Raw genomic sequence first — 21,245 nt, forward strand, 5'->3', positions numbered from 1 at the left:
ATTTTTGGATTTTTGCAGTGTTGAGGGGCAGTGAGAGATGGCTGCTCCCTAGGAAAGGGGAGCCAGGAGCCCAGACTCACAAAAAGGCATCAATGCATCAGCTCCAGGGCTTGTTGGACTCCTTGTGCAGTTCCCTGGCCAGGCAGAAAAATCAATTGTTAAAAAGAAAGAAAAGTGTAGCTGTTTCCTGACCAAAGGAGCTGAGTTAAATGAAGAGAAGAAACGAAAGGTCAGGACCATGCAGGCAGGAATGGGGCAGGGTATGGCATGGGAAGAGGAGGAGGAAAGGTGCAAGATGGTGTTCTTGGACGTGCAAAACCATAATAATGGTCCACCTGCTGTGGGTGAGCACAAATTGATCACCTCTGTGCTGTGCAGCAGGAGAAAGAAGCCCTGGAGAGCAGCTCTATGGAAATGGGAGCTGCATGTCCCACCCTGGTTACCACTCCTTGATAGCAGGAGACCTCTCCTGTCTGAAGTATTTTTGTGCTGACAGTTAGTTAAAAAGCAGTGCTGTGCTTGTCCTTTCCTTTTTTACCTATGGATGGGAGTAAAGAGCTTTTTTACCTCTGAAGTGCCAAATCACTGGGCTCACAATAAATATATCCACTTTAACAAAATGCAAGGCATAGGAAGAGTTCACAACAGTTAAGAAGAATAGATTATCACATCAGTCTTGGCAATTTTTATAGTTTTCCATGCATTTATACATTTCATGCGGTGCAGCTGACGTAAAATACAACCCAGAAAAATCAAGTTGGCCCAGCCTGGAAAAATCTCATATGCTTCAAGGTATTTGCCTAGGCTCACCAAGCTCATTTTTTGTTTTGCATTAAAATTCTACAAGGACGCAGGATTAACCCCACACCAGCTATTTCAGACCTGGCAGTGTGGTATTTAAAAGTTAATATTGTAATCTTAAACCTGTAACTTGGGCCAAATCACCCTAATATACTTTCCTTGGAGCAGCTTTTTATTATGAACTTTGAGAACTCTACATGTGCTGTGCATGACTCTTGTCCTTAATTTTGTGTTTTCTGTACAATTTTTAAAAGTTAAAAATAAATATTAATTTTACCTGTTTAAGCATGTAAAACTCAAATATGTATTAAAAAATGCACCTACTTTAAAGTACCCAAGCAGATATAGAAAATGTAGAAATGATACAGTGTTTTCAACTTAATATTTTTTTAACGAAGCTGTTTCGGTATGAGGACACAGATAGAGGTTTGATACTCTTCCAAATATGTTTTATGTTACAGGTTGTATCCCAGAGGAGTAGTGGGTGCCCTGTCCTTGGAGCTTTCCAGGCCAGGCTGGACAGGGCTTTGAGCAACCTGGTCTAGTGAAAGGTGCCCCTGCCCGTGGCAGGGGGTTAGAACTGGGTGATTTTTATGGTCTCCAATCCCAACCCTTCTGTGAAACAGATATCCCAAAATATCCCTTTCAAAAGAATGAAATAGAAACTATTTCATTTTTCTCCCTAGCATGGTCTCTTTATTCTATCTAAAGCAGATTATGATGAAGACTAAATGCTTTTGTCTGATCACTTGCTCATGTTGCAGAGAAGTCTGGATCCTGTCCCTGCCAGGTGAGTTTCAGGGTTTGTAAGGGTCCAAGCCAGGCAGATGCAGACAGCTAAAGGCCAGGCACTGCTCCTCACCACTTTTCCAGAACAGCAGGTGAGATTCTGCAGAGCTGTGGCACCCTCAGGCACCTGGGGCCATCCCCTGATGGTTTCTGTGCAGCTTTGCTGGGAATGTCTGTCTCCCACCCTGCCTAACCTCCTCTCCCTCCTCTTTTTCCTCCTCCTCCCAGCCCCAGTGAAGCACAATGTTTCTGTGCCAAACACGCTCCCATTGTTTCCCCTGTAGGACACTGAGTGCAGCATAATTCATTCCCCTGATTTGGTTCAGCAAGAGCACCAAGCAGGAGACTTGAAGAGCTCCATATGTTTAGCCTGTCAAAGGAAAGATCAAATACTCCTTTATTATAAGCACCTTATGTACTTTAATCAAGCAGAAGCCAAACATGAATCAATATCTGGGGGTTAAATCTGGGAAAATTCAAATGAGAAATAAGGCAGAGTGTTCTAAGATAATGATTAATTATTTTTCCAAACTACCACATGAAGAGGTGAATCCTTTATCTCAAGCCCAGGTGCCTTTCTGGAGGAGATGCTTTAGGCAAATACAAGATGTTGAGCCCAGGTAAAGGTACTTGAGTGAAATTTTCTGGAAGTCATACCACTTGCTTTCTCGGCCTTGAAGTGCTGATATCTAATAATCACCTGATTATAAATGGTATATAACTTGAACTCAAAGGATTCAAGGCAAAAAACCCAAAACATTTTAGAAGATTAAAAAGCCTATCCATAGTTTATGCCATTCAAATCTGTAAAGTCACAAGAAAGGATGATCATATTCCATTCACCATGGAAACACAAGTACACTGAAGAAATCACAATGTTGGTTGTCGTGTGATAGAAGACAAAATGGGACACAAGGGCTGTGAAGTGAATTGTTAAAAATTAATTTTAAAAGAAAAAGCAAAGCAACTTGTTACAGACAGAACTTTTTTAAAGACTGAAGGACTCAGTCTCTAAGATGCATCCTGTAATTGCAATGGGAGGAAAGCAGCAAAAACCACATTTCTTGGGAAGGGCACTGGTAAAACCCAAAAACCATGCTCAGAAAGCCCAACATGCAACAGCGAGTTGAGGGGGAAAGTTGTAAGGCAAGGTACAAGATGATGAAAAATAAAAATCAAGCTATCCTAAAAGTTGGGCCAGTAAGTATGACATGAAAAAATGCATGCCATTTCCCAAATCTGAACTGATTTTATTATTCACTTCTCTTGTGACAGTGGAAGGACAGCAGTGTGAGGTTGTTGCTGGCCATTTTTCAATTTAGCAATGCTACTGTTGCTAAGACACAGATGTGATTTTTCAGATTGCCTGAACATGACTACCAGTGAGTTTTCTATTAGAAATAAATGTGTAAAGTGACTGTGGATACAAAAATAAATGTCTCAAACATGAGGAACTACATACAAAGTGGGACAGCTGTAAATTCAGAACCTCTTGGATATTGTTTCTTCTCTCCCTGGAGTAAATCAGGAATAAGTTGGAGTAAGTAAGGGCTAAGGTTTCTTTAGCCCTCAGCAGCTTCTGGCAGGACTTCCCAAAGTCATGGGACTGGCAGCCTGTCACTGAGCACTGAGGGATAACATGGATTAGGTAAGTACATTTACCTTCACCTCTCTTTTTCTTCTGAGAAAAAGCACCTTTCTGTTTTTTCTTTCCCTCAAAGCAACCACAGCAGTTAGCCAATATTGAATACCTCGAGGGTTGTTTCTATTGGGAAAAGAAGCCAGTGCTGGAGCTGGGTGCTTTGTGCAAGGCTTATTATTGAAAAAGGATGTCAGGAGCCCTATTTCCCTGAACTCAGCATGGACGGACAATAGGACGCAGTTTCTATTTCAAGACTCTTTTCAGCCAACACAATCCATAACAGAACTTCTTTTTTCCCCTGGTCTCTCTCTCTCTCCACAGCTTTATCTGAACAGCAGATGACAAGTAATTTTCTGGTGTGTCCTCATTTTCCATCTCTCTCTATTTCTTTTCCTGCAGACAGGGCATGCACACTCAGCTGGTATTAATTCAGTCCTTACGTCTTTTTGTTCTCTGTGTTCCCATTCAGGCTACCATTTAGATGGGTTTCTCCCATGAGGAACAAAGAGGCCATTAATTTCTCCACTGTTTCACTGATTCAGAGGTATTAATGCTCACCAGATTCAGAGCAGAGATGTGACTGCATATGGATCAAAGACAAGATTTGCTGAGGGCCATCCACTCAAGACAGCAGCACCTCAGCTGTAGCTCCCTCAGCCTCTCCACTTGACTTGCTGGCACGTGCAGTGACAAACCACTGAGGACAAGTTTCTCTCCTGACACAGATCATTTGCAGCCAAAAACTTCATTTGCTGAAAGCTCTGCCATACCAGTTTATGTCTGTCGCCACATTTCTCTTCACAGAGAAAAGCAAGGCACAATTCTTCCCAAGAATATTTCTGGGTTTCACATTCTCTGAACCTCAGAGAAAGAAAACACAATTCTTATAATTTGCTGTGCCTGTGTTTGTGCAAAAATAGAATGTAATATGGAGATTGTTTACCCAGAGTGATGGTGTTGGCCAGGTGTGTCTGTGTGAGTCGGGACTGTCGGGTGACAGTCACGAGATTCTGTGCAGTGTGAGGTGTTGAGTGCTTGGCAGATTCAGTCTAGATGTAATGTAATATAGTGTAATATAGTATAGAATAATATAGTATAATAATAAAATAATTAATTAGTCTTCTGATAAGATGCAGTCCTCCTCATCATTCTCTCCCCTCGTAGGGGGCAGCCTGCAAATTCTATTTGTGTCTACTTGAACTGTCTAAGGCTGCAAAGTCAAAGAAGGGAAATAGTACCCCCAAATATGAAAGGGTAGATGTCTTTCTATACCAAAAAGATTATTTTATTTCATGGTCACATTACTTGTTCTTTTTGTGGCATGGTCTGTACTTGATTTCAGTCTAAACCACACCCTGGCTCACTGTGCTGGAATGCTGTGCATAATGGACAGGTGGGCAATGAGTAAACCCTTGAGAACTCATAAGATGATGTGAGACACAGAACACAAGAAGGCAAATGCAAAAGCTTCAGATCAGTTCCTATCTGAGCAGAAATCACTGCTTGTTTAATATTTGTTTTCCAGGGGTTTTTGCAAGTAGGTTTTTTCCTGTCAAGCTGAGCCCTGTGATAGAAGAGCATATAAAACTCAAATGTCCAAATTCAATTTTTTAAAAATCAGGTCAGATAAATCCTATGAAGAGGGTCAAACAGTAGAAAGAAGAGAGAACAGAAAAGGGGAAAAAATCTACAGCTGTCTTTCTTGTTCTCATTTAACCTGAATAAGAAATTAAGGAGGGGAAAAAGGAAGGAAGAGGAAAGACAGAACTAGAACAAAACTATTTCAGGATCTTTTATGGATGACAATCTTTATATTTACATATGAAACCAGACTGGACAAAGCACTAAAAATACACCATATCTCATTGGGAACAGCAGCAGGGAAATACAGCAGTTGACATAAATGGCCTTTTTCTATCATTAGCCTCTGTGATTCCAAGCCCATTTCATTCACAGCGTGTATCCTTCTTACAAGGCTCTCTGTAATAATAGTTCCAGAAATACAATCCACCCAGCCCTCATTCTCTGCACTACTGAGGAACTGGAGCTTTTTAGTCCTTGTCATATTGGTGTGGACATTGATGACAGACATCCCAATGCCCCTCTCTATTCCATTAGTTTTATACCATTATAATTCATGCAGGGAGAAAATGTATAAGCAGAATGTCTCACACAGGTTTTGGGGTGATTTCTGCAGAAAGAACAGAGGATGCAGTGTGCTGCAAAAGTCCTGGAGAAAATGAGCACTGTTATCTGTCTTTGATGTACACAGAAATTACTTATCAGCCATTAAACTGCCTTGACTTTTTACATTTTCTTTTTACGCTTTCTCTTTCTACTTGTCCAGACCTAGAGTTACCTGTCTTGATTACACTGAAGATGTCTTGTCAGCCTTGCAGCAAAAGCTATTTTTACAGGGCAAATTCCCTTGACCTGATAATAATGGGGGATTTGTCATTACCCAAAATATTAGGCATCTGGGGAGTTCCTGTTAACAACAGAATAAAAGCATGAGGCATATGAGGGGTTTCAGTTAACACCAGAATAGCACTTCAAGCACTCTCTGGGAAGGTAAAAGGCCCTATAGGGCATCTACTGTAGTTTTTGAGCCCTACCCAACACTCAAATGTCATATTTTGTCTTTCCTTTTTAAGGTCACCACTTGGCAGGAGACTCCAACTTGTTTAAGTATGTGGATGCTCTGACTGAAGCCAAAGTGATCAGGAACTTTGGTCAATCAGTGTTTTTTGTTTCAGGCTTTTCCCCAGAGGTTATCTGAGGATCACATTTGATGTGACATTCTGGTTTCTCTGTATTGTTACAGAACCCACCTGGTATGGCACCAGGCAAGTACTATGGAGGCTGATTTTCTTCTCCATATATTCAGCTTCTCATTGCAGGCTTATGGATTCGTTGTGTGGTGTGGGACAAGGGGGATCTTTGGGCTTGGCTGGCCCAGATTTCTTGTGTGAGGTGCTCTTGCAGCAGGTGGTGAAGACCAAAGGTCAACCCAAATCCAATTGATGGCCCCAGAAACATTGGAGGGGAGAGGGGAGGGGAGGGGAGGGAAGAGATGAGAAAAGAGAAGAGAAGAGAAGAGAAGAGAAGAGAAGAGAAGAGAAGAGAAGAGAAGAGAAGAGAAGAGAAGAGAAGAGAAGAGAAGAGAAGAGAAGAGAAGAGAGAAAAGAGAAGAGGAGGTTCCATGCACACATTACTCAAGGGCCTAATCAGCCCTTTCCCTCAAGTGGAGAAAGGTAACTTCTCTGTCAGAGTTAGAGTGGGCAGCCTTTAACACATTGATCACGAATTGACTTGGGTTGTTTCTGACCCAGTTGCATCACTTTAACAAGGGAATCAAGAGCACTCCTGATGAAACCACAGGCTTCCCACTCAAGCTGTCTCGCCTGCAATGTTTAATATTCCGCTGTGCTGACGATGATCGCAGCTCTACGTGCAAGGACAGGAGGATCAAATGCCTGACACTTCCTCCACTTGAATTTTGCATTCTGGACACCACTCATGCCCTGGCCCCACAGCAGGAGCAGCAGCCAAGGCAGCTTGTGCAAAAGGCCTGAAATGCCATGTTTTACAAGCTGAAATATGAAGTGATAACTTCAGGAAGTTTGTTCATGCTTTGGATCGGTGACTGAGGGAGGAAGCAAGTGCATGGTTTCAGAATGAGTGAATTATTTAAGCCAGCAGTCCAGAAATGCAGAGGAGGGATGTCAGGTCTCTGGAAGCAGCTGAACTGGACTGTATTCCCTTGTCATCAACAACAGCAGTGTGGGTGTTCTGAATGCTACCAACTTCTGGGGTTTGACATGAAATTGTGCATCACCAGAAAAAAACATCTGTTCAAATTTTCTTCACCAACACTTTTGTAATTTAGCAACTTGCCAGTTGCATAATAAAATCAAACTGGGCATGTTGCCTTATATTTGGCACTTCAGTTTATTTACATTTTGCAAAGGTGCCCAAAGATCATTGGGCAATGACTGATGAGAAATTCAGACTATTACTGCAGGTTCTTAGATTATTAGTCATTCTTGGACAACTGAGATAATGTCACACAAAAGCTGAGAGAGCCAGAGGGTTTTTTTAAACCTGCTTTTCTAAGCTAATGAGGTTTGTCTGTTTCCAGTGTACGTGTATTTTAATTACGCGCAACTATGAGACCTGGCAATACTTTTTGAACCTGTTCATTGATTTTAAAGGGAAAAAATCTAACAGGAAGAGGGGAAAAGTTGACAGGGATACAAATTTCAGCCAAATTCATTGAAACAGAGAGAGAAAAAGCTAATTAAAGTCTACATGGGAGAAAGGAAAGGTCAAGAAGGAGAGAAAGAGTAAGAGAGACTATAAATGGAGAGCCTATAAATGGCTATCTGTAAGGGAAAACTTGAGTTACAGTTCATATCCTAGCAAAACTGAAGCTGATCAAACTCAAACAAAACCCACTTCCTTTATTCCAATGCTTGGGGAGATACTTGGAGCTTTGGTTTCTTTATGCAATTATATTTTCCTGCACAATATTCTTTACACACATTACTCAGCTACATATAAAGGTGTTTTAAACAATGAAGGGAGGCTGGAATATTTAATGGACAAATTTAGAAGGGAGGGAGGCATTCCATTGTACCAACTGGACTTCACCATCTCTCCTTCCTTGGCATCTAGAGAAAACTCCATTAGGAAAGCAAGAAAGCATGACAAAGTAAACCACAATTTTTTCCCTACTGAGAGCTTCAGGCATACAAAAGAGTTCTTGCCAGATAGCAAGTGAGATTGTATCATTTCCAAACAACTGACTCAAAGAAAAAAAATAAAATGCAGGCACCTTGAGAATTCTCTCAGACTCAAAACTGCAGAGATCATTTTGCAGAATTAAGCTTTGCTCTTGGATTACAAATGTTTGTGCCAAATTTCAGTTTCCGATGCTTTTGCCTGTGCGTGAGTAAGTGTGAAATTATTAATCCTTGAAAGCAGGGATTCATAATAACAGAGTTATTGACATTTTCCTGGCTCTAGCATTGCAGATGTGATGCTGAAGACAAGAAACATTCCCACTGTTTGATGAAGAGGGTACCCAGGAAACACCAGCAGCAATCATTCTCCAGGCAGAAGATGTTTTCTGTCATCTGGTTCTTGACAACTATAAATAAAGGGCTCAATCTGATTTTTATACACTACTTCTACACTGTAAGGGACAGAATGATATATCCCACAGCTTGCAATGGAAGCCATATACGAAGTGATGAGATTATAAACAAAGTATGTGTGCGCCACAAACGTTTGTATTTTTAGCAGTGTTGTGAAGCAGAGTCTCACAACTGCACTTGTGGGCCTTGGTTAATGCAGAAACACCATTTCTGGTGCTGCAGCTGAAGTGTTTCAGAGACAAATGTTGGTACACAGGCAGAGGATGAAATCAGAATTTTCTCACCTGCATAAAAGAACTGCTATTAAAAGCTACCAAAGTGAAATGCTACCACTATTTTCTTTTCTCAGCTATGTCAAACTAAGTTATTTGAAAGCAGAAATACAGAAAATACAGCATGGTGCCCAGCCACAGGGCTAGAAGATCTCTGAAAGAAACACCAGCACTCCCTGGGAGAGCAGGGGAGTTTAAGAACTCTGGCAGAACAGAGTCCTCCTCCTGAGCTCACAGCTGAGCTCTGCTCTCCTGCTCCTCTGCAGCAAGGTGGGAGCCCACCAGGAAAGGCCCAGAAGTGATAACCAATGAAACCTTCATTGTTAGAGGAAACAAAAGCCATGGAATTGTCTTTACTTTGCTACTCAGTGTGATTCAGAGGGCCCTGAGCTCACAGTGGTGCAAGTCAAGCAGCTTTGACAGCTTAACCCACCTGGGCAAGCCACCACACTCCAGCTATCAGATTTTCACCAACAGGACAGCAATGATGAGCTGTGCTGCTTCCCAGTCCGAGTCAGCAGGACTGCCAGCACCTCCAAAGGGAGCTCCAAGCAGGGGGTATCCTTCCCTTCCCTTCCCTTCCCTTCCCTTCCCTTCCCTTCCCTTCCCTTCCCTTCCCTTCCCTTCCCTTCCCTTCCCTTCCCCACTTAAGGGGGCAATAATGAACATAAGCCACACAAAATACAGAACTACTGGGCAATAAGATGAAGGAGGTACCAATCCAATGCTCTGCATTTGAACATTTAATTTCATTTTCTTGTGATTAAAACTCTCTTTATATTCTGTTGCCTGACTCAGCACGGGCTCCCTTGTCACCATGCTGAGTTCCCAGGACAATGTGTTCCCCTTCCCTCCCTACTTCCTCCTGCAGGATCACGGCCATTCAGCCTCATGGAATCTGCCACCTGCCCAGCTGCAGCCAAAAAATGAAAAATAAAAAGCCAAGAAAGCTCTAATTGCCAATGTTCACATCACCAAATCTGTAATGAGAATAAAGTTTCACCACCATACCCCAGCTCTGGGGGGTTGTGCACATCTTTGGGAAGCAGATCTCCCCTCTGCCCATTCCATGTGACAATCTGCCCATCCCTGCAGATGGGTCTCAGCTTTTCCAGGAGCACCCAGAGCCCTTCCCTGAATGGCAGGGGTGTCAGTTTGCAGGCAAATGACCATGCTGGGCAGGCAGAGTTCTCAGGCTATCTAATGACTGCTCCACATGGATGTGTCATTGCTGTTCCCACCAGGCACCACAGAGCCTTGCACCGAGCCCTGTGAGTGAGAAATGAGCTGAATCTAATCAGAAGGAATGGCATAATTAACAGGAATTCTGTGAGGAGCTGTTTGTTAAGTGATATGCAGCTCTCTGCTTAGTGGCTCATTATTCAAGCAAGCCCGGGTAAAGCTTTGCTGTCTCCACGGAGCACAATGTAAATAGAAAAAAAAAAAAAAAAAAAACAAACCAGCTTCACTTTCCCCATCCTGTCACTGCAGACCATAATTTAAGCTGATCATACTTTTCCATTTTTCACAGAATTTTTCCACAGTGTGGACAGGGGCATCTAAAGTGTTATTAAAACATGTTGGGGAGGCAAGCTGGCCAGGGCTGCTTGGAGAGGGCAGCTCCTCTCTGCTTTCTGGCTGCTCCTGAGTCTGCTCAAAGTGAGAGGAAACAAGGATATAATCACAGATTTCTGGTGAGACAAGCAAAGTATCAGTGAGGCAAGTTCTGCAAAAGCATTTCAAGATCACATGGCGAGGTTTTCTTGGAAAGCAGCTTTCTCTTTGAGAAATAACCAAAGGATATTGTCAGGAAATGTGGAACCTCACCTGCTCCACAGCGCTGCATTGTATGCAAAGAGAAATTTCAGTCAGTAGAAGGCAGGGAGGAACAAGAGGCATCAAAGTGGCTGCTGCTGAAAGAGTAGTTCCAGCATGACATGACATACTGCCACTGCCTCAAGCCAGCATTGCTTCTGCCCCACCATCCACCTCAGAGCCTGGTAAAAGCTCCTCTTCTCCCTACTGCCAAGGAGTTGTGTGCTAATGGACTGCTGACAGATGGGTGAGAACATTTGTTTTATTTTTTATTTCCTTTTTTCTTAATTTCTCAAAAAAAAAACAACAGTGCCTTGGAAAAAAAAAAAAAAAGCCAGCCATTCCTCTGCAGTCTTAAGGAAATATGGGCACCCCCTGTTGATTTATATAACTTTTTTTTTTTAAATGAAATCAGGACCTTACCATGTCCTGGGCCATTATACTTTCTTCCATTTTGTGCAGGAAATGCACTCATGTAGCAGCTGCTGACACATCCAAGTTGTGCTCCACAGCTGCTGCTGATCAACAGCAAACAGGAGGCCACCACTGTGGCAGGATGAGGACACCTGAGCAGTGTGCCCCAGGTTTCAGTGTAAAATCAAGGCAGGAAATCAAGGCCAACACATGACTAAAGACGTAATTTAGCTGGAGAGCGGCACAGTGAATGCTCTCCAATCTTTATTTCACCATTTTTAAGTGCCCACAGTCTCAACATCTCTTCCTAGGATTTCCACATGTCTGCCAGAGATGTCCTGAGCAGAAATGAGTGTGTCCATGCAGGATACTGCATGTTCATGGGCCTTTATCCATCTTCAGTGTCTTGGATTCACTGCTCTTGGGCAGAACATCTGCCTAGGATTCAGATTTACCAGCTGTGCCTTCTTTCTCTGCCCAGAAGCTCTGCCTGGACAAAATCTGAAAAATGCATGCCCATTTGGCCTGAATTTCCCCATGTTCAGCAGTCCAGAAGGAGTGATATTTCCAGTCAGAAAATGAGACAAGATCAAGAAAACCCAGACACATGGCAGCTGTATCTCCTACAGCATAGATGCATCCTTTCTTGGAAAACACTTTCATCCTGACACCTCCATTTCAATAATCTCTGTTAGAAACGGGATCCCATTGCATCAATTCTCTCTTGTTCCTTCAAATCCCAGCTCAGCCTTGCTCCTGAGCTCCTGTTAGTGAGCCCTGACTGGCAGCTAAGGAAACAGGAGTGTGTTTGTAACTGTGGGGGTTTGGAGAACCAAAAGTAACCCTAAACCCCAGACAGTAATTAGAATGGAAAAGTGAGGAGGCTGGTCATACATGGAAGTGGAAAGAGAAATAGAGACCAACCTGAAATCCATTGCTGGTGATGACTCAGAAATGAAGAGGCAGGAAGTGGAGACTGAGAAGCAAACCACCCCACAACTGAGAGACACGATTTCCAAATAAGCTGCAGTTTGGCCAAACTATCCCAAGAGCAGCAGGTGTGTTTGTGGTAGAAAAGATGTTTCTTGGGAACATGAAGCTGTGCCTTAACTTGAGCAGAAAGGCAGCCACACCTATAAGGTAAGAAAACTCCCTCCTAATATAATAGTTCAAAACAAAAATAGAATAGCTGAATGTAATTTCCCCTCCATTTTCCTCTTTCTTTTTCTCTCATTAGACACATTAGATCTGCTGAAGGGAATTTTTTTTCCTATTCATGTTTCATGAATGCAAAAACATGTGCAACATGTGCAAATTAAGGATATAATTGACAGACAAATGGCAGCTGCCAAAACCAGGAGGGAAAAGTTTCTAAAAGCTAAAGGTTTCACAGATCCTTTCTGTTGCACTGTGGGTTTGTGTTTCCTGTTGTCTGTTATGTAGTAGATTCTGGTAAGAATCCCCCAAACTGATGTTTTTTATGATTTAAAGTACTCTGTCCATTATTTATGTCGGAATCAATAAAACAGTTTCTATAAAAAAGATGCATTGCAACAGTCAATTCAAAGAGAGCAATTTGTATGCAAGTGGAACTGATCAATCCAATAAAAATGATTGCCAAGTCTCCTGAGACTTATAGAAATCCTTTCAATAAATGCATTTTTAATAAAAAAAGCAATGAAATATATCACAGCATAGGAGTCAAATGGAAAGCAAACATTTTCTTAACAAGTGAGGAAAAGAATTTACACTTTTCTTACAGTCTGTTTTAATTCAACTATTGATGCAATATGTGTATTTTAGTATGGTATATTATTTGTTTTTAAATCCTGGATTGCTCACTCAGGTCCCATTTGTCCATACAGTTATTTCAGTGGAAGTGCCTAACTCCAGGATAACTCCTGTTCCCAGGCTTAAGGAAATAAGGTGCATCTTTAAGCTTGTATGGTGATATCTCCACAATAAAATATGGAAATAACTGCTCAGAGAAGGTGCTCAGAGTCTAACTCAGGCCATGCTCAGCCTAACTCATCTATGACTGTAAGAAATTTAATTTCTTATGTGTCAGAAAAGTTCTGAAATACCAGTGTAAGAAGGTGACACTTTAGTTAAGAAAAAACCAGATTTTCTTGGGAAGACATTACATTTTCTGGGGAAGTTTGTGCTGTTCAGAGTCTCTTTCACTGGAAAGCAAAGCACAGCTATTTGGTGCTCAGCTGAGTCAGCATTCACAGCAAAGAAACTGCTTCCAAGGCAGGAAGGAGAGGACTCTTTAGGTTTGGGTGATATAAGCCTTCCTTCCTTCTGACCGTGGCAGGCACAATTCTGTAACAGGACTCTCCCACCCAAGCTCCTTCAGTCATGGCTGGTTCCATTGCAGCCTCAGAGGCTGGGTTGTGACCTGACAGGGTGTGGGGTGGCACAGGGACCTGCAGCTCTGAGCCTGCTGTGGCCCTGCCTGCAGGTGACCCAAGGCAGTGACCCCGCTGCCTTCTCTGCAATCCCCCAGGGCTTGAGGAGCTGCTCTCACATCGTCTCTGGGTGGATGGGGACCTCCTGCCAGAGGGCTCTTCATGACAAGAGGAAATAGTCACTTTTATGCTGTTATTTCTTTACACTGCAGATAGATTCAAACAGGCTGGTTTGGCAGACAGAAGGAAACCCAACTTGTTGATAAACTTGCTTGTTTATAAGTTCTCCACTCAGATTTCTTAGATATAGACATTGGGGTTTTGTAAATCTTTGCCTGGCCATGGTTTCTCTGTCTGGACTCAGTGTCTGTGGGATTCCTTTTTGAAAGTGAGTGTGATACGTAAGATTTTAGCTTTTTATACATCTTTCATGCATTTGTAGCTTTGTAGACTGTTAATACATTGTTATGTAGCTCTTGGTATCTTTCCTACACTTTCTCTTAGATTTTGGAATTATAAGCTAACCTTCTAACATATTCCTGAAATACTGTTTGGTCTTATTGCCAAGAGGACAACCTCCCAAAGGACATTTTGTTTTCCAACCAGAATCTGAGAGGACACAATGAGAAATGGGGCAAAGAAGCCCCTGGACCAACTCCAGTAGGGCAGAACCTGGGGGAAAATTACCTAACCAACTGCTCTTCTAATTGAACAATATTTGTTAGATATCCTCATTTGTTGAACTTATAAAAAATTAGAGAAACCTGATGTCAGGTTTGATGACCATGGGGGTATCTGGAAGCTTCCAATAAAGCCCTGCTTTTTATTTTACTATTTTAACACCGTTGCAAGAGTTTGGACCTTTTTTTATTTTTTTTTAGGTGACAAATGAACTCACCTTTTGCTGTCTTACCTTAAATCTATGAGGCTCTTTATGAACCCAGACACAACATTCTCCTGCTCCTTCACCAGGAATGTGCTCACCCAAACCCTGCTGCCTGCTGCAGAGGTCACAGAGCTGACTGTTCTAGAAGCCACTTCTCCCACCTCCTGCAATTTCCTCAGGCCCTGGGGAGCCATGACTATTAGCTGTGCAATAATTACATCAGCAGCAATAAAACCATGGAGCCCAGGCCTTCCCACCACAGTCACAAGCTCAGATGATGGAGGCAAACAAGAAGTGTCACCACTAGTCACCACCAGGCTTGCATAGTTGTGGGGTGCATGAAATAAATGACCTTTGGTGTGACACACACTTAGTCATTAATATTAAAAACCCCAGTCATCCAGCCTACTGCTTCTCCTACACCACCAATGTGTTTTCATATTCCAGAAAATAAGTATTCCTGTGAAGTCACCCAGTCATCCTCCCAGGCTGCTCTCTTTTCCTAGATTATATTTCTTTCAGCTTGGGACCAAAACCCTGGGTAGCAGCATGAAAAAAAGCAACCATTAAAGACACATTTGATGAACCTCTAACATTTGGACTCAGGTACAAGAGTAGTCATCTCTGACGTCAAGGTTTCCAGGGACATATGGCAGCAAAATATAGGTCTGTGAAACAGAAATAAATGGATGTCTGAAATGAGTAACCAAGCTCACAGTGAGAAATAGGTGAGGCAGTTTGGAGGATGAGATCAACCAGTTATCTCTTGACACTGCAGTATCATTTTGTCAGCTAATTCTTTGTCAAGGTGAGCCAGGACAAATTCAAAAGCCTGACAGTGAACATCACCAAAGAGGAATATGTCTTTACTAATAGTATTTATTTCCTCCTCTGATGCTTAGTGATGTCCTCCACCAGATCCAAGTCCATTGAGGGGTCAAGGAGGCTGAATCAGATGTCAGCTTCACAAAACCAGCCTGGAGAAACACCCTCTGATTTTATCTTCTGAAACACAGAACTGCTGTCACAAGCACTCAAACTTACACTCATATGTGCAGCAACTTTTCCTTATTTTCTTATTATGAACATCCTCAAATTCCCAGATTTGTCCTGATGATTAATGTTAGTCACACGCCTTCCCATGGAATTTGTCCATCAGAAAATGGCACCTTAAAAAAACCTCAAATCCCTATTTTGTAGCATGTTAAAACAGAGCATAAAACCTTTAAAGTTTCATTCCAACAAGGTTAGTTTCATCATTTTGACCTGCAGGTATATTGCAGATTACTATTCTCATGCTAGCAATAAATTTAAAGATCAAAACAAAACGCTGCAACTTTATTGAAACTGATAGCTGGTATTTCTGAAATAACCTAAAAAGGTATTGTGCCAATGATTTAAAATTGTAAAGTTTTACTGTGCTTTGGAACAAGAAGAATCATTGGCACAGTACCACGCTGTTCCCTCAGGCAATCATGCACATTAACCACAAATGCAGATAAAAATTTCTCAAGAGCAACCTCTTCCATGTTTTCCTGACCACAGAACACATGGAAGTAAAATATCACACATTAGACCTTTTAATAAACAGTCTCAAATTATTGAAAATACTGGAATAGGAATTTCAGACCTAAAATCCTGGATTTTGGGGAGCTGCAGATGGAAAGCTGGGACTCAGCAGCTCCTTTATGTTGCACAGACAGCGCTGACATTACGATGCAGTCATTTGATGTGACAGGGATCATATGCACTCCCAAAAGCAGCTCCTCAGGCTTACAGTCCTTGAGCAGTCATAAAAATAAGATGTCTCTTGAGACATTTCAAAGATAAGGCTGGAGAGAGAAGGGCCATGTGGTTTACAACACTCTTGGATAAATCCCATGACGCACCAAGGCCGTTAGCAAAGTATCCGGTTCTTCTCATGACAGCGGGCAGAAGTGCTGTGCTGGGAGAGCAAAATAGGAAGGAAGGATTTGGAGCTTTGCCACTTTTCCAGAAAAATTATGACTTTGTGAAAATGCACTCTCAAGAGCATCTTTGTCATAAAATTTGATTTTGGTGCTGGGTTTTATAGCGCACAGCCCCAACACTTCCATCCCCAGCCCATCCTTCTGATCCCCAGGGGGATGTCTTCTGGGGAGGCTGCCCTGTGACATCCTTTCCCTCTCTGAAGGATCAGAGACACTTTATTGAAGATTTCCACAGCTTTGTCAGTTTGTGCCTTTAGGGCATCTGGTGTTTAGTCACACAATCACACGAAGGAGGCCTATTAGCCTTAATTTCTGCCAAGTTTGCCGCAATTAGTAAAGATGCTCCTGGGTTTTAACATCTGTGCAAAGCATGTCCTGGTATGGTGTTTTCTGTCCTTCCTCCCTGCCTTTCCCATCTCCTCCTACTCCTCCTCCTTCTCTTATTCTTCCTCCCTCCTCCTCCTGGACCACAGCAGGTGGCAGCAGGAGCTGGCAGTGCCAGCCATGCCCCTGTGCTGGCCCTGCCATCTGGGTGCCCCTGGCATCACCCTCCTGCAGGAGCAGGGTGTGGCAGGCAGGGCTGGAGCTTTTGATCTCAGATCAGAGGGGGAGAAGGAGGCTTCACTTCGAATCCCTTGCCAGCTGGTGTGGTTAATCTCTTCGCGTGCCCACAGCAATAAAAATCAGCATTTGCATAACACCTGGGGTCACCTGGGAAGCACTCTGCAGTCAGTGAAGGATTATGTCCCAGCCTCAGATGCCCCTGTCCCTGCAAGGGGAACTTCTGAGTGCCAGGCACAATGCAAAAGCCTCCTGTTCCTTTTGGGATGATGGCTCACCCCACAGTGAGGTATTTGAGTGGGTTTGTACTTGGGATAGCACAGGGGTGGGGATCAGCATCCACCTGCCTGGTTCCTCATCACAAACAAAAACTGCTCTGGCCACACAGGACAAAAAAACTTGTTTAAAGTGATCCCAAAGAAAATCTTTGTGCACATAAAAGAAAAAGCTTGAAGTCTTATTTCTTTTGCTTGGAAAAGTAAAAAATCTAAATATTAAGTCCTGCCTTTCTTATTTGTGCTGTTGGGTTCCTTGGAGGGCTGGCAAACATGGGGAGCTGCAGCATCAAGCAGCAATGGGAATATATTTCATGTAAAATGCTGCTTATGTTAACAACTCTTCAGCACAAATGCCTGCAAGAACACTCAGGGGACAAACTCTCTTTGTGGAAATTTCAATATCGCTGCCTCTTTCTCTGCAGGCAAGAAAGGATTCCTTTCCAAAACAGAAAGGGAAAGTGTGTGACATTCTGGATATTTCTAAAAGAGCAAAATAAACAGATAGCATTTCAAATGAAGTATTTTAAATATTTACATTGTTTGGAATATGGTATGTATGATAAATTAGTAAATGAATAGAGAATTATCCATCTATACAGAGAAGTCTGTATGTTCAATATAGATATGTCTATATAGGCAGAGCAAGAGATGCAAATATAGAAAGAAATGTATTCCACAAGTGTTGGGGGGCAGCAGGACACATCACTGGATATGGGCTAGAAATCATAAAACCTGGGATTAAAACCTGGCTCTGCCACTAAGGTTTGGTGTCATCTTGAGGAAAAAAAACTTCATTTTTCTATGTCAGCCTTTCTCCTCTCTTCATCAGCTTAAACTGCAACTCTAAGGACTTTCAATTACCTTGTGCTGGTACTGAGGATCTCTGGGTGCTGCTACCATCACCCTCAGTGGTTCAATCCAGTTCTCTTTCTGAGGACTGGCTGTAAATCTGGAAATGCAAACCAGAGAAGTACATCCAGTGTAGATTTAGCAGCTCCCAGATTGCCAGTCTAACAGCTTCAGTTCCCTCCAGTTTACAAAAGACTCTGCTTCGAAATGTCAGATTTCAGACGCATTTAAGCAAAAAGCTTCCTCCTAGGTAAGATTTAGAAACAAGCAGCAAGTGTTTCTACCCTTTTGGATTGCAGTCCTCCCATTTCTGTACCTGCAATCTGGGGAGCAAAAACTTTTGTAACAAGATCAAAATTGAGAGTTTCCCAAAGCAAAACTGCAAATATGAGTGGTGTTTACAGCAGAGAAATACACAGTCCTGGACAGCAGGATGGTTTAATTGAGGCTGGTCTAAATAATGGAGGTTTTCATCATAATAGAAGTAATTTTTCTTGTACTTCTTGGGTAAATGATTCAGCATAATTCAACACCAACCAACAGCTAGTTATTACATTTTTTTATATATGTCTATTTCTTACAGTGAAAGGGGATAGGACAGCAAGCTAAACCAGCCTTTTCTAAGGGAGCAGCAGGAACCTTCCAGGGTTCCCCACCTCCCTCTCGCTCTGGGCAGGCAGATCAGCTGCAGCCAAGCTTTTTGGGGGAAGTGATAATCTCCACCAGCCTTGAGCACTGTGAATGGGCACAGTGCTCTTCCAGCCCTTCCACAGCTGTCCCCACAAGACTGAGCATCACAAAAGCAGCCTCCACCAACTGGGCACACCTGGTACCTAGGCAGGGGCATGGAAGCAGAATGGGAAGAGGAGATTGGCGTGCATATATGAAAATTTAATCCCGAGTAATGATCTGCACATCAAAAGAATTTGCAAGCATGCCTTATAGGTGGGGATATAGCAGATGGCAGAGGATTTTTTATGAGTTCTTTCTGAATATAAGGAAAGCAGGGAATGGAGCATTTATGCAACTGCATGTTGCTTGGCTTTTTTTTCTGTTTCTTAAAGGCTTAGATATTTGAATTCTAGTGATCTGGCTATGGATTTTGCATTATATCTGCTTTATAAATTGCCCCAGGTATTTAAATTTTATGCCATAGAAGACACTGGAGGTGAAGTGAAATATGTTTGTTTGTGTGGGTACCCACACAACACAAAAAATGTGTTTTTGATAGGAAAATCAAATGTTTATTATGATTCAGCCACGATGCTTGTTAGAGCACCCTGGAGTACAGAAATGGACTGTCTCCAGGTTTGCAGTTTAGAACTATCACAGACAATTCATTCTGGGTATTGATCGCACCTCTGAAAATTTGCCATGAGGAATATCTCTTCTCCACAAAACAAAGGGGAAAAAACCCCAACCTAACAATATGTAACTCCAAATTTCTGATATCACATCCCTGTGTGAAGAGCACAGATCAGTTTTTCCAAGATACACGCAGGGAGGGAAATCATTGTTTCTACTGGACAGCTGTACTCTGTTCAAAATGTGATTTGCATTCACTTTTTGGTTTGATTGAAATGCTTTCATTTCTCCTGGAATATCTCCCAGAGGAGCTTCACTCAGAGTAACTCCAGTATTACCAAATGACAAAAGGAGAAAAGGAGAGAGAAAATGTCCATATCTATGCATACATAAGTTTTGAAATAGCTAAAATCAATGCCTTAATGTGACAGGGGGAGAGAGGTTAGGAAAAACATATTTCAAAGGGAAGAATACTTAATTTACTAATAAAATTCTATTCATTCTCTGAGGCCATGTATGGTCCTTTCTAAGGAAAGAGAGTGTACACACTTACAACTTACCCTACCTCATGGTAGCTCCTGCTTTAAAGAATATAAAACCTCACCCAGCACTCCACCCAATTCTCAGGACAATTCAGAATACACACTTCTAAGGTTAAGTATATTTTAAACATTGAAAGATGTTCCCTCCTGTTTGCAGAGCTCAGACTGGCTCCCTCATCCCTTCAGGCAGCACTTCCAGCCTGCACTGAGCTCATCCATCGCCCTCATTCTGCACCTGAGCAGCTCCTGTATCAAAACAGGACAGCCCCCATGGCAGGGAGAAATGATGAGGAGGACTCCATCTTATCAGAAGGCTAATTAATTACTTTAATATACTATATTATCCTATACTATATTACATTATATTACATTACATCTAAACTCAATCTGCCAAGCACTCCACTGCCCAGAATCTCATGGCTGTCACCTGACAGTCCCAACTTTCACACACACACTTGGTCCTGATAGGCCAAGGGAACAAAACACCATCACTCCAGGTAAACAATCTCCATATTGCATTCTGCTTTTGCACAAACATAGGCACAGCAAATTATAAGAATTTTTTTTTCCTTTCTCTGATGTTCAGAGAATGTGAATCCCAGAAATATTCTTGGGAGGATGTGCCTTGCTTTTCTCTGTGAAGAGAAATGTGGCTACACTCCTGCACCTCTTGGCCAAGGGCTGCTGAGAGCAGCTGAGCAGACACCAGCCCTGGCCAGAAGGAAATGGATTTAAACACCAAGGAGGTGTCCACATTCCCATGGGAACCGAGGAGCTGTGTGCCACAGTGTGTGACAGCAGGGCTGGGAGATCCAAAGCACCCTGGACACCTGAGACACTTCCCTTCCAGCTGAGGAGGGTGCCAAGCCCCAGGCCAGGGCTTCCTCCCCTTTGCCAAAACCAGGGAGAACTTCTCAGCAGCTGAGGAAAGAAGGCAGGAGCCAAATACCAGCATGGGAGAGAGAGCAGGCCGGTGCTTTGGGAGGTGGTGACAAGCTTTGGCAAAGAATCCAAACTTTTTGCCAGAAAGAGAAACTCCCCCGTTCACTGCAGGAGCTCCTTCCAGGCTCATTCCCCCGTTGCCTGCAGGCAAACACACACACAGACGCTCATCCTCTCCCCACTGGAGCTCTCCTAGAGGCAGCTGTGAGGCTGAGACCTGTGCCATGGCTTTGAGCGCAGCAGCGCGCGGTGGGGGCTCGTCTGTGGTGCACAGAAGGCTGGGCAGCAGGGGTTGGTCACTCAGCCACCACAGCAAGATAAGGTGTTTTCACTGTCACCATCCAAATCAACTATTGGGTTCTGGTTGTTCAGATGATCTCTCTGCTACTCCCTCCCTTGATTAGCCACATAGCAGAACTTCTACTCAAAGAACACAAGACAATGTGAGAGACAGAAAAAGTCCACCTTGTTTTTCATCTCTATTTCAACAACACTGGCTTCTCCAACAGCAGCAGTAGATGCTGATCCCCTGACCTGCTCTGAACTCCACAATTAACCAAGTTCACTATGACCTGGGGCAGGGGGAAGCAGCTCCCACCATCCTCTGAC

The 21,245-nt window shown here is 42.8% G+C and overlaps 1 protein-coding gene across 2 annotated transcripts in view; it reads left to right on the forward strand.

Annotated features, from left to right (window-relative positions):
- Positions 1-21,245, forward strand: part of LOC139591560 (pulmonary surfactant-associated protein D-like) — a 214,072-nt gene that overhangs the window by 184,255 nt on the left and 8,572 nt on the right. The window contains exon 3 of one of the 2 annotated variants that reach the window (XM_071430251.1): positions 3,702-6,290. The exons of the other annotated variant lie outside the window; for it this stretch is intronic. The gene's annotated coding sequence lies outside the window, so the exon portion shown is untranslated. Of the gene's footprint in view, positions 1-3,701; positions 6,291-21,245 lie in introns of those variants that run through there. 2 annotated transcript variants of the gene reach the window in all.

Source organism: Agelaius tricolor, unplaced genomic scaffold (genome assembly GCF_023055355.1).
Source record: "Agelaius tricolor isolate 1412-34295 unplaced genomic scaffold, bAgeTri1.0.p SCAF_7, whole genome shotgun sequence".
Taxonomy (NCBI): domain Eukaryota; kingdom Metazoa; phylum Chordata; class Aves; order Passeriformes; family Icteridae; genus Agelaius; species Agelaius tricolor.